This window comes from Cryptomeria japonica, chromosome 4 (assembly GCF_030272615.1).
Source record: "Cryptomeria japonica chromosome 4, Sugi_1.0, whole genome shotgun sequence".
In the NCBI taxonomy this organism is placed as follows: domain Eukaryota; kingdom Viridiplantae; phylum Streptophyta; class Pinopsida; order Cupressales; family Cupressaceae; genus Cryptomeria; species Cryptomeria japonica.
The window spans coordinates 351,319,722-351,333,224 of record NC_081408.1 but is presented as its reverse complement, the minus strand read 5'-3'; positions in this window follow the sequence as shown (position 1 = coordinate 351,333,224).

The window sequence follows — 13,503 nt, the reverse complement described above, 5'->3', positions numbered from 1 at the left end:
CCATCCTAGGTTATCTTGGTAGCCTCTATCGAACCCTCGTCCCCCATCCATGACTCATGCATGTTGGCATATGGACACTCCAATGAGACATTGTGTGTGATTGAAGGTTTTGTCATTGATGGCAACCTTGCAATCCTATGGCACTGGCAAGACATTATACCGGCAAAGCATTACACAGGCAACCTTGCAATCCTATGGCACTGGCAAGACATTATACCAGCAAAGCATTATACCAGCAAAGCATTACTCAAACAAGATAGTGCACCGACATTAGCAAGATCACTCTACACTGGCACCGACACATAAGATGTACATTGGCACAGAAAAGAACATGTATACCGGCACAGAGGCCGACGGGATTTTTGTGTAAGGAAGTTAAGTAGCGGAAACAACTTCCTACGCTAACCTTGAGAGGAGGGTAATGCAAAAAATTTTCAGATTGTTACAACAGTTACAAAAAATAGAAATAGATATAATAGCATTCATACCACAACACAGTGATTTATGTGGGGAAAACCCTTTCGGGAGAAAAACCCCACCCTCCAAAAGCAGCTCAATATTTTATTCAGCAATCAAAAACAGATTACAACATACTTGCAGAGCAAGCTCTTCACAGGAGTACCACTAATTAGAGATTCAGAGGCAACTCAATAGCCATGAGACTCTTACACACAACCTCTATCTCACACACCTCATAAATAGGAGATACAATACAAGAAACCGTCAAACGGTATTACAAAACCATGGGCGAAAACCACCCAATAAGGTGTAGCCGACCTTATCTCCCTTCTAGATGCCCTATGACATGTTAAAGCACACATCAACACGTGTCGCTCCCTTTTTACAGCTCATTTATGTATTCGATACAAATTATTTTTCCTATTTCAGGAGTACAAACTTCCGGAGGCCATAACTTGAGAACCGGGTGTCCGATTGACGAACCGTTTGAAGCGCCGAAAAGCTCGCAAAGTGCTCTATCACTTCGTAGCCCACTTTGCCGGTTACGGACACTTTTCAGGGCATTTCAGAGCCTCTAAAGTCCCCAAAATTAAGTTTAAACATTTTATTGCACCCCTCCAAGATGAAAACTTTAATATCTTCAAAACTAGCTGTGACCTTGCGACGCAACTTTACCGAAATGCTTATCTAGCCAACCAGAAGCTTCAGGGAGAGTTTCGCACCATTTCGTGCTCAAATGAAAACTTACTATAAATAGTAACCTCACATAAATGCAAGGTTGAGACACCATTTTTCCCAACAAATCTCCCACTTGTCGAACACCTTGCATGAGCGGAAGGGAATGTCAACACAATGAATCAATTGCTAGGGGCCATAAGGCCCATAGACTCTGAACACCATTTGAACTTCTCTGTGCTCACAGCCTTAGTTAAAGCATCTGCAACATTCATCAAAGTTTCCACCTTAACCAGCTTCACCCTACCATCTTCGACCATATCTCTAACAAAATGATACTGAACATCAATATGTTTGGTCCGGGCATGAAATGTCGGGTTCTTAGCTAGGCTAATTGCACTCTGACTGTCACAGTAAATTGTCACTGTACCTTGTTTTATTCCAATATCCGAACACAGTCTCTTAAGCCAAATGGCCTCTTTACAAGCATGAGTAGCTGCCATATACTCTGCTTCAGTAGTGGATAAAGCAACCACAACCTGTCGCTTACTCATCCAACTAATTGCACCACCAAACAAAGTAAACACATAAGCACTGGTGGATCTTCTGCTATCAATATCACCTGCCCAATCTGAATCCACATAACCATGGATATCAAGGGAAGTCATGTCTCCAACTGAATTACCATGATAACACAAAGAATACTCTGAAGTACCCTTCAAATATCTGAAGACTCTTTTGACTGCATCCCAATGAACTCTACCAGGATTAGACATATATCTAGAAAGTACTCCCACTGCTTGGGCAATATCTGGTCTAGTATAGACCATAGCATACATCAAGCTTCCAACCGCACTCTGGTAAGGCACTCTGCTCATGTCTTCCATCTCCAATGGCGATGTAGGACAATCTGAAATAGATAGTTTCATTCCAACTGTAAAAGGAACACTCAATGGTCTACAATTCTGCATGTTGAACCTCTGTAACACTGAATTCACATACTTACTCTGGCCTAGCCATAGCTTTCTGTTCACCTTATCTCTTCTAATTTCCATCCCAAGAATGTGCTTTGCTGCACCAAGATCTTTCATTTCAAATTTAGCAGTGAGCTGAGACTTCAGTTCTGAAATCATACCTTTCCCTTTGCCAATGAATAACATATCATCAACATACAATGCAATGAATAAGAAATGATCACCATAAGATTTATAATAAACATAGTGATCTGATTTAGAACGTTCAAATCCCAAACTCAACACATATGTATCAAATTTCTGGTACCACATCCTAGGACTTTGTTTGAGGCCATACAAAGATTTCTTCAATTTACAGACCAAATTACTTTTGCCTTTCACCACATAGTGCTCCGGCTGTGTCATATAAATATCTTCCTCCAAATCACCATGAAGGAAAGCAGTTTTCACATCCATTTGCTCAACCTCTAAATCATAAGCAGTAGCAATAGAAAGCAAAAATCTAATGGACGTCATTTTTGCAATAGGAGAAAATATCTCACCGTAATCAACACCCTCAACCTGAGAGTAGCCTTTTGCAACCAACCTTGCTTTATACTTCTCAATGCTTCCATCTGAACCAATCTTTTTCTTGAACACCCATTTACAACCAACAGGTTTTCGTCCTTCAGGCAATGGTACAAGATCCCATGTATCATTCTTTTTCAAAGCTGCCATTTCTTCCTCCATAGCAATCTTCCAGGATTCTGCATCATTCATACCTAATGCCTCTTCTACAGATTTCGGTTCATCCAAACTAGTATTCAGAGCAAAAATACATCTCCAATCATTAGGTGAATACCTTTCAGGTGGTTGTCTATGTCTTGTAGACCTTCGAACAAGCTGAGTTGGAGGTTCTTCCTCCTCTTCTGAAGATTCAGAGCTAGACGAGCTCTCCTCAAATTCTTGCCTATCTAGGGGTCTCGATTCAACTCTTTCAGGTGTAGAAGGAAGTTGAATCACATCTTCTTTTTTAGTCTGTTCTGGCTGCAATGTAACAGAAGGAGACTTAATTTCTCTAAAAATAACACTTCTACTGTGAATTACCTTTTGTGCAACAGGGTCCCAAAGCTTGTATCCTTTCACACCATAACTATACCCGATGAAGATACATTTCACAGCCTTGTTCTCCAACTTTGTTTGCTTCTCCTTTGGCACATGTGCATATGCCTCACAACCAAAAACTCTAAGATGTCTCAATGAAGGCTTGTGACCTGACCATGCTTCCATAGGCGTTTTATCAACAAGAGCTGATGTAGGAGACCTGTTAATCAAGTAGCAAGCAGTGGCAACAGCTTCAGCCCAAAACTTTTGTTCGAGACCAGCACCACTCAACATACTCCTAGCCTTCTCCATCAGTGTCCTGTTCATTCTTTTTGCAACTCCATTTTGCTGTGGAGAATACGGAGTTGTCTTCTGCCTGTTAATTCCACAGTCTTTACAAAATCTATCAAAATCATTAGAGCAAAACTCACCGCCATTATCAGTTCTCAAACATTTTATTTTCTTTCCAGTCTGCAACTCAACCATTGCTTTAAATTCTTTAAAATGACTAAAAACTTCAGATTTACTCTTTAGAAAATAAACCCATGTCCTTCTACTAAAATCATCAATAAATGAAACATAATATGTGGATTTTCCAATCGAAGAGACATCTACTGGACCAAACACATCAGAATGGATAAGATCCAAAACACCACAAGTTTTATGAGAACTCGAGTAAAACTGAACGCGGTTTTGTTTTCCGTAAATGCAATGCTCATAGAAATCAAAGTCAAGGTTATAGTCATTCAAACCTTCAACAAGGTTTTTATTTTTCAAGGTCCTTAGACCCTTTTCTCCAATGTGGCCAAGTCTCTGGTGCCATAACATAGTCTTCTCTGCAGGTAACTTTTCTTCAGACGAAAGAGCACCCTTAGGTACCCAAAAACCATTTCCATCTGCTGAAGGTGAAACCTTCAAATCTTCCAGTGAAGTATCCACAGATTTACTTTTTACAGAAGTGCTATTACACTCAACAGTGTATGCTTCAAGCTTGTACAAAGTGCCAAACCTGACACCTCTAGCAACTACCATAGCACCCTTAATCATCTTACATCCTGTTTCAGAAAAGACTACCTGCACACCTGCATCTATTAGTTTGCTCATAGATAACAGGTTTCGTTTTAATCCAGGGATATGCAGCACACCATTAATCCTTTTTATTCTACCATCAGAAAACCTGATTCTAACTTTACCTCGACCAACAATGTCTAGATGTGAATCATCACCCAAGTACACCTTACCTCCATTAAATCCTTCATATTCAGAAAACCAATCTCTATTGGAAGTCATATGAAAAGATGCACCTGAGTCAATTAGCCAGGCATCATTACCTGCATGAGTCGCCAAAGCCGCAATAAATGCATTGCCATCTTCCTTGTCGGACTCAGAATTAGAATCGAACCTTTTCTTTTTCTTCTTCTTCTTTTCTTCTTTGCAGTCCTTACGGATGTGACTCGGTTTACCGCAATTCCAGCAAATGACTTTGGACTTTCCAGGAGATTTCGATCTCCCTTTGGATTTGGACTTGCCACGCTTCTCATTCTTCTTGCCTTTCTCCTTAGGTCTTCCACGAACGGTTAGGGCTTCCTTTGAACTGATGGATACCTTCCTTCGCATCTCTTCACCGAGTAGGGCACCCACCACGTCTTCAGATTTCAAAACAACAGAAGTACTACCGATAGCCATAACAAGAGAATCCCACGAATCAGGCAAAGAACAAAGCAAGATCTGACATTTCTCCTCCTCGTCCATCTTAGCACCGACAGATACTAATTGAGCCACCAATATATTGAATGCTTCCAGGTGGTCTGCAATTCGTCCACCCTCTTCCATCTTCAAGGAATACAATTTCTTTCTTAAGAAAATTTTATTTAATAAAGATTTCACTTGATACATCTCACCAAGCTTAGTCCATAGCTTCTTTGCAGAGTTTTCTTCATGGACATTGATTAGAACAGAGTCTGCCAGGCACAGTCTGATTAGACCCTTGGCTTTTCGGTCCATAACATCATACCGAGCTGCCGCAGTAGGATCTGAGGGCCTTTGGACATTCGCATCAACAGCATCCCAAAGATCTCGATCTATTAGCAGATCTTCCATCTTCAACTTCCACATCTCAAAATTACTTCCATTAAATTTCTCCACCTCTATTCTCCCTGACGAACTCGCCATCTGAATATTCCTGCAACAAGATCAAAAAGTGTCTTCTGCACAAGCTTCCACTCAAATCTGGATTAGTTCAAAAAACCCAACTGCCCACAATTGAAACCAAAGGTGATCAAGCTCTAATACCACTTGTAAGGAAGTTAAGTAGTGGAAACAACTTCCTACGCTAACCTTGAGAGGAGGGTAATGCAAAACTTTTTCAGATCGTTACAACAGTTACAGAAAACAGAAATAGATATAATAGCATTCATACCACAACACAATGATTTACGTGGGGAAAACCCTTTCGGGAGAAAAACCCCACCCTCCAAAAGTAGCTCAATATTTTATTCAGCAATCAAAAACAGATTACAACATACTTGCAGAGCAAGCTCTTCACAGGAGTACCACTAATCAGAGATTCAGAGGCAACTCAATAGCCATGAGACTCTTACACACAACCTTTATCTCACACACCTCATAAATAGGAGATACAATACAAGAAACCGTCAAACGGTATTACAAAACCATGGGCGAAAACCACCCAATAAGGTGTAGCCGACCTTATCTCCCTTCTAGATTCCCTATGACATGTTAAAGCACACATCAACATGTGTCACTCCCTTTTTACAGCTCATTTATGTATTCGATACAAATTATTTTTCCTATTTCAGGAGTACAAACTTCCGGAGGCCATAACTTGAGAACCGGGTGTCCGATTGACGAACCGTTTGAAGCGCCGGAAAGCTCGCGAAGTGCTCTATCACCTTGTAACCCGCTTCGCCAGTTACGGCCACTTTTTAGGGCATTTCGGAGCCTCTAAAGTCCCCAAAATTAAGTTTAAACATTTTATTGCACCCCTCCAAGACGAAAACTTTAATATCTTCAAAACTAGCTGTGACCTTGCGACGCAACTTTACCAGAATGCTTATCTAGCCAACCAAAAGCTTCAGGGAGAGTTTCGCACCATTTCGTGCTCAAATGAAAACTTACTATAAATAGTAACCTCACATAAATGCAAGGTTGACACACCATTTTTCCCAACATTTTGATATGTAATATTTTGTTTATTATTGTAAGCCGACTTGGCAAATTGTAAAATGACTCTTGTATATAAAAGAGGTCATTGTAGTCATTTGTAGGATATGAATAGGAAGAAAAAATAAAATATAAGGCAGACCTAATGTGCGAATTGTAGGTCAAGGGTATATGTAAAGAATAGAGCAAGAACTGGTATTGAATCTGGCATTGAAGATGCTATTGTAAAGCAGTACAAAAAATTGGATTTGTGTAAACCCTCATTGTAAGTCAGTGTGACTTCTTATTGAGCAGTGTGCTCTAGGCAGTTGGCCTTCCTGCATGTGCAGGCCCCCATTGTAAGTAATATTCTCTTATTGGCTAGTAAGTGAATATTGTGGGTCACAAATCCCACCGAGGTTTCCTCGTTAAACATCTTGTGTTATGGTGTTCTTTTCATGTGGATGTTTTTGATTCTGTTATTTACATTAATTCTTGCATACCGATATACTGTTACTTTATGTTATGCATATTCAGTTTTAAGAAAATCTCATTACCGGTTAGATACTGATTCACCCCCCCCTCTTAGTATCTGTGGGAACCCTAACAATTGGTATCAGAGCCTGGTCCTCTATTTTCAGAAGCCTAACAGCTTGAGGAAGATCTTGACACTGGTAAAGATGGAAAATCTGATGAAGCAACTTGAAGGAGCTCTTACTGACATGATGTAGAGAAGTTGAAAAATATCAAATTAGAAGATGATTTAAAAGCAGCTCAGGACATTATTTAGGCACTTCAAGAAAATCTTACTGTTACAAGAAATAAGAGAAGAGAACTTTGTGAAAAATTGCAAAATGATAATGATGAAAAGGAATCACTAAATGATATGATAAACAAATTGAAACAAGAGATCATGACAACAAAAAATGAAATGCAAGATATGACTATGAGATTTTGCAAAGAGATTGAGGATAGAAAGAAGAATGAAGAAGAATTGACCAGAAGACTAAGTGATGTAGCAAATGAGAACATAAGACTTAGCTATGAAAATGACATGTTGAAGACAACTTTGATGCATACTCAGAATGACTCGAATGAACTAATGAGACAAAAAGAAATCTTGGAAAGGGAATTGGAAACTACAAATCAACACAAAGAAAAATTCAAGAAAAGATCAGAAGAACTTGGTACCTTATTGAAGAATCAAAAACCCAAAGGTGACACTTCTGGAATTGGATTTGAAGTTGGAGAAACCTCTGGTACTGCAAATACCTAGGATCACAGTAAACTGGTAAGACCTTCTAATACTTACAAATTCAATGGAAAATGCTTTAATTGTAATAAATATGGTCATAGGGCAAATGAATGTAGATCTAGGAATTATCAGAACATCAATCCTCCCACCGGTCAATGCTCCAAATGCAACAAAATTGGTCATAACTCTGAAAATTGCAGAATGAATGTAAGATGTTATGTTTGTGGAAGATTTGGTCATTTATCAAATAAATGCAGAACACAAACTGGCATAGGTTATGGGAAAGCTATTCAGAAAAATAATGTAACTTGTTATGCATGTAACAAAATTGGTCATATTGCTAAATTTTGTAGAAGTAAAGGTACACCGGTAGATAAAAAAAGTACTAGCTTAAAAGGTAAAGAAAAGGTTGAAGAGGTTAAGAAAGAATTTTCAAAGCAATGGATTAGAAAAGGTGATCTAAATATTGGGGATACTCCTCCACCGGTTGAACCAACAAATGCTCCACCGGCAGGACAATATGATGCTCCACCGGCAAGACAGAGCAATGCTCCATCGGTAGGATGTTCTTCATCAAATTGAAGAAAATTATCTTGAGGGTTTGGCAATCTAATGACACGTGCTATTATTCCCTCGGTTAGAGAAAAGAAGTTGAAAATCATTCATTACCGGAAAATAAAGTTAAGCTAATACATTACTAGCAAGCAATTAATGTGGTAGGTAGCAGAAAAGACTTTATAAAATAAGGTTTTTGGCTCCATTTCATTTCACAATGAATTAAAAATTTTAGAGAGCACGAAGATTTCCGAGCTAAGGCATTCCAAGAAAAGAGGCGAAGAACTTCAGCAATCAATCCATCCAAAGGCAGAAAAAGGTATTTATCATCATGGCATCCTCCTCTGCACCTGAATTCATAGCAAACCCTATAGTAGTTGAGGTTATAAAATGACCTAGGCTCGTGTTTCAGCTAGTTCCCGAGGTAGCTAAGAAAGATGACAACATAGGTGGTTTTTCAAAAATTCCAAAAGGTGTTGTTTATGCAGAAGACCCTAGAATGTATATTCATTGCAACATAGAGGAATTAGGTGATGAAGAAATCAAAAACATGTATAAGTCTATTATATGTGACAACTCCAAGAATGTGAAACCTGAACATAAGATTGTTGAAACCCTATTTTTCACTGAAATCCTCTGCATTCCTGAATTTCCCAAGGAAGTGGTTAGGATAGTTCTGAGTAGGGTACATGGTTCATTCTTTTGGCTTGACTCAGTGCATAAAATTACAAAAGAAGCTATGAAAGCAATAATAGGGTTACCTTCCACCGGTAACAGACCCGACAAAACTAAGAAGGTATCCAATGACTTAGTAACAAACTTAACTAGTGCAACATCCAACAAGAGATCATTGAGGGTTAATGATGTGACTGATACAAATGTTAGATTTGTTAGCATGATTCTAGGTTACAAAGCAACTCATGCTAATAGGCTTAACTCAGTTTCCAGTTTATGCATAAAGAGTGCTTATGACATGGTTAAGGACAATGTAAAAATTGATATCTATGAATGGTCAAAGGATGAGTTAATTGACAATTTAGCAAAAATCAAGAAGGATAAGAAAGGAACCTTTAGTTTTGGAAATTTACTTGTATGCTTAATGCTACATATAACCAAATAGGCTCCTGGTATAGGCAACAAGGATTTTGGATTCGACATACCAGTAGGAAAACAATTATCTGACTTATTCAACAACATGGGTGAAAACAGAGAAAAGAATATCAATGAGTATTTTCAAGAACTAAAAGTCAGAATGAATAAAAGAATCAGACTATCACAGGAAATTGTCAACAAATACAAGGATGATATATGTTTTGTAATAAAAAAGGATGAGATCTGGATGGAAGTAGTCATCCCAAGAACAATCTGGGTAACAGAGATGGGGTATGAAATAGATGACCACATAGTGGAAACTTATGCCAAAGCACTTCTGGAAGCCCCCAATGAACCAAAGGAAGAAGTATTTGGTAGTGCTGAGACCATCGAAAGTCAAATTCAATCTAAAAAGAGAGTGAAAAAGGTTGAGGCATTTGTGAGAAAAGGAACCAGACAAGCAAAAGCCATAAAGGAAGATGTATTAAAGAAAACCAGCATAACAGAAGATGAGTTGGCAGCCCAACAACCTGAAACTCATCTATCACCGATAGATACTTCCTCAGAAGGAGATATTCTAGCAACTTTCAAAAGAGTTGTTAGGAAAAGAGACCCCTCACTGGTAACCACTCCTTCACCTAGAAGGACAAGACAGAAGCAACAAGCCGTGAGATCTCCAGTTAAGAAGGTCACACCTAAGAAGAAGTTGACCCCCAAAAAGAAGAAGAAGACAAACACTGACTTGGCCCCTCTTGACATATTACTAAATGAGATCATAGAGGAAGGTAAATTGAAAAACATAGGGAAAATCTATGACACCCTATCAGATGATGAGAAAGGACAAGTTGAAGAGAGTGTCATATTACACATGGACATGTATAAAAAGTTGTTGTTGCAAGTCTTAAATGAAATTCCTAATGAACTATATAAAAGACTTGAGGCTAGAAGGCAAGGAATAATTGAGTTGGATAAGAAAATAAAAATAGAAAAATTACTTGCAGTATACCTGGTCAACTCACCTAAGGAAATTGATGATCTGATAGCTCAGGCCAACCGAATAGTTTTTTTCCACTACACACCGACAAATTTCACTAATGGCAGGTAGAGTTACAGAAGTTTCAAAGGAAACAGAAAATGGTTAGGATACATTCTTGGTTGAAAAAGAAAAACAAGAAGAATATAGGAATCCCAAGCCCATTCTAGTATATCAGAAGGACAAGGATAAAGGGAAAGGTAAAGTTGGTGGACCACCAAGTATCAAGATTAGAGACAACTTACCCCCACCTCCTTTAAATACTCCACCGGTAAAAACAACAACTGTAGAAGATCAACTGGCAGCTGAGAATATGGACATAGAGGATAATAACCCTAATCCTGAAGTCCTATATACTGTGAATGTTGATACTCAAAAAATCAACATAGTGGTAGATAAGGATACAACAGATAAATCAGGAAACAAAGAGCAACCGACAATAGGAAACAAAGAGCAACTGACAGTAGATTTAGAGAAAAAGATGGAATCTGGAACACAAACAGAGAAACCAACAGAGCTAAAGGCTCCAGAACAGATGCCACTGGTAAGAAATGATGTAGGAAAACCAGTGCTTAAAGAGATGGAGGCACAAACAGACCTACTAGAGGTCAATTCTAGCATGGTCACTTCCATCAGCACTCAGTTTGTTGGGTCACCATCAAATGTAATGGAGGTATTGCTTGAATCTATCAAGAAAATAACTGATTATATCTCACAAGCTTATAAAGCGATAGATGATTCAATTTCATTTTTGAAATCAATAGCTCCTAATTGTAATATAGACAATAAAGATTCTTTAGGCCAGTTGGATACACTTTGTAAATATATTTCTGGAAATTTTGAGCAAACAAAGGTAGAAACTATAAAGGAAAGTGTAGAAAAAGAGAAACAGAAATTCTTTGAGGAAGGAATAAAGAAGTGTAACAGGGAATTTGACACACTTCTACCGGAACTGTGCAATTTATTGAAAGAATACAAAACTCTATACAAAGACACCTATATGATAAACTTTTTGACCATAGATGTAGACAAAAAGATGAGCAAGGTACAAGAAGAGATCAATAACTTGCAGATAATTTTGTTAACTCACCTGATACATTATTAGCTTTTGAAGAAAAGATAACAAATTTTGAGGAAGAATTGCTCAAATTAGAAAGAGAGAAAGAGAAAATAATAAACAAGGCAAAATTCTTGAGATCTAAACTAAGTCCAAGATTGGACTATTTAGCATCTCTGCGGAAGGAAATCTCAGAGGCACTAACACAGGGAAGAAAAACACTGGCAAAGCACTTGCAACATCTCACCAGTACAGTATATAGAACTGAGACAACAATAAAAGACAGCAAGAAGTTTATGGATGGTATAAACTTAATTTTGGGAGATATTCTTCAGATAATAACCACCCAACTACAAGGTTGAGGTTATGGATTGGTACAACTACAAAATCTACTAACCTTTGTCATTGATGCCAAAGGGGGAGTAGTAGGATGAGAAAATTCAAAACACCGGGATCACATGCTCAGGGGGGGCTCTCACATTTTTGGTAACATTTTTGGTCTACACATTTTTGGATATCTTTTTGAAATTTCTCATGAGTGTTGCCATCAATGCCAAAGGGGGAGATTGTTGGCATATGGACACTCCAATGAGACATTGTGTGTGATTTAAGGTTTTGTCATTGATGGCAACCTTGCAATCCTATGGCACTGGCACAAAAGATGTACACAGGCACAGAAAAGAACATGTATACTGGCACAGAGGCTGACAGGATTTTTGATATGTAATATTTTGTTTATTATTGTAAGCCGACTTGGCAAATTGTAAGATGACTCTTGTATATAAAAGAGATCATTGTAGTCATTTGTAGGATATGAATAGGAAGCAAAAATAAAATAAAAGGCAGACCTAATGTGCGAATTGTAGGTCAAGGGTATATGTAAAGAACAGAGCAAGAACCGGTACTGAATCTGGCATTGAAGATGCTATTGTAAAGTAGTACAAAATATTGGATTTGTGTAAATCCTCATTGTAAGTCAGTGTGACTTCTTATTGAGCAGTGTGCTCTAGGCAATTGGCCTTCCTGCATGTGCAGGCCCCCATTGTAAGTAATATTCTCTTATTGGCCAGTAAGTGAATATTGTGGGTCACAAATCCCATCGAGGTTTTTCCCACACCGGGTTTCCTCATTAAACATCTTGTGTTATGGTGTTCTTTTCATGTGGATGTTTTTGATTCTGTTATTTACATTAATTCTTGCATACTGGTATACTGTTACTTTATGTTCTGCATATTCAGTTTTAAGAAAATCTCATTACCGGTCAAATACTGATTCACCCCCCCTCTCGGTATCTGTGGGAACCCTAACAATGCGGACCCAACAAACCTTTCATGAAGATAAGGTAGTTGGTTTTCCATTATAGGCCTTCCCATTGCATTCTGAGTCTGTACTAGCACTCAACCATGAGTGGGGCATAATTAATCTTGATTAATGTTTGTAAAACCCAAACCCCAGTTTATTAATTAAGTTATCACTTATTACTCAACTTCCAAGGGGTTATCCTGGCAGCCACTTTGGGCCCCGACCCCTACTTAGAAGCCACTCTTCCTTATGACACTACACAACCTCCAAATTTAGAACTCCAAGGTAAAACAAAAAAGCCAACCAACACAGGGAGTTGAAAACAAAACTAAAGAACAACTTGGTCATACAAACCTTCAACCAAGGTTAAACCAATTAAAGGTGTGAAACAGACAACCGGTCTATTCACAAGACAAGACCACGACCAGAATAAAGAAAGTACAACCACAATCCACACTTAACCAATTATCTTACATGGAAGACTCAGATTTAACAACATACCAACATGAATCACAAAAATGACACTTTATAAATCAAACACCAAAATCCTCCAATCATAGTAAATACTTGAAAGGGTACACTTGCACTCTAAACATATCCATATTAAGGAATAATAATGATCATTAAAAATATATTTAAAAACTAATGTTATCTAATTGTAGCTCTTTCAATAAGCTGACTCCTTCATGATAAGAAAATCTACAATAGGTAAAAACACATAAAAAGGTCCAAGTCAATATACACCCAAAATGACTTCCACAATAACTTGATTTAAAAATCACACCCACACTCACAAGAAAATTTCCCTTTAAATAAAATTAAGCCACTAAATCTCCAAATAAAAAATGATCAACAA